This window comes from Perissodus microlepis, chromosome 23 (assembly GCF_051167445.1).
Source record: "Perissodus microlepis isolate ML-2025 ecotype Zambia chromosome 23, ASM5116744v1, whole genome shotgun sequence".
NCBI lineage: Eukaryota > Metazoa > Chordata > Actinopteri > Cichliformes > Cichlidae > Perissodus > Perissodus microlepis.
The window spans coordinates 20,673,732-20,675,028 of NC_140482.1; the positions used below are offsets into that span (position 1 = coordinate 20,673,732).

The following is a 1,297-nucleotide window of genomic DNA, read 5'->3' on the forward strand; positions in this document are numbered from 1 at the left end:
CTGTTGTGTGAGAAATGTAAAAGGGGAGGAAAAAAAAAAGTTTGTGCATTTGTATGCAGATGTGAACCTACACTGACATCTGCAGGATTGAGGCCCCCGAGGGCGACAAGGTGGCCCAGTTATCTTCACTTAAATCAGATTTTCAACACAACCAGACTTGTATTGTGCATCCTTGGTTCAGAACTGACTGGCAGGTAAATAATACAGAACACACCTGTTATGTATTTGCTCACGCGGCAGATGTAAGGTCATATTCTCTCCATTAACTCCATGTGGCTCACTCTACCAGTACACAGGGTTTGATTTAGCTTCCTGTGAACTTAAACTGAAGGACTGTACATGGTTGAGTGGAAATCCACTTTAAAGACAGTCTTTGTGGGTCAGGTTAACTGTGAAAAACTTTATAAAATTGTCTTGTCCAAAGTAGTGCAGCTACGCAGATCATGTGTGGTGTTTGAGACATGGGTGAAGAGAGGGAGGTGTTTCAGGATGGGAGTGATGTCTCACTCAGTTGTTTATATGCTAAATTTAAAGTGGGCTTATTAAGCTTTTTCTAGTTTTCTGTCATGTGTGCACTCACCATGCACTTTAGTATACCTTGCTAGTACCAAGTTAAACTTCTTAATATTTAATTATAAAAATCTTAGTTTCTCCCTGGTCCTTGTGAGGTTTCATGAGTCTCCACAGGAACAGAAATGACGCTCAAACAAAGTGGAGCTGAGAGCACAGCTCCTGTGCTGTTCTCTGAGCTCTCCATTCATCTGCTATTCACAATATACCAGCTGTACACTGAACAATCACAGCGTGTTTAAAGGGCATGTCTAGTCCCAGTGGCCTAATGGATAAGGCACTGGCCTCCTAAGCCAGGGATTGTGGGTTCAAATCCCACCTGGGGTGACTTTTCAGCAGAGTGGCGCAGCATAACTGGCCCATAACCCAGAAGTTTATGGATCGAAGCCATCCTCTGCTAGTCCTTTTAGACAGTTGGCTTTAGAGGCTGTATCATGTGTGAGGGTATCTCTGTAGGACTAACTGTGGCAGAGAAGCCCCACCCACTTGCTTTTCAAAACTATTTGTGAGGGGCATCCAATCAGAATAAAGTTCACTTAAGGGGAGAAAAGCTAAACTGGCTTTTTGCAAACAGAAGAAACCATAAGGGGAAACACTGAGGCCCAGTATAAGATAAGGTATTCCACCATAATCGCACTAGTTTTTATCCAGTGGAAGTTACTGCAGGCATCTTTTAGCTAAACACCAGAAAAGCTCAACTGTGTCAGCAAATAATTTATTCAACTTC

At 42.7% G+C, this 1,297-nt stretch overlaps 1 non-coding gene across 1 annotated transcript; it reads left to right on the forward strand.

Annotated features, from left to right (window-relative positions):
- The first annotated feature begins 824 nt into the window (after positions 1–824).
- trnar-ccu (transfer RNA arginine (anticodon CCU)) lies at positions 825–897 on the forward strand. The gene has a single exon. It is a non-coding gene; the product is annotated as a tRNA-Arg (tRNA).
- Positions 898–1,297: the final 400 nt, after the last annotated feature.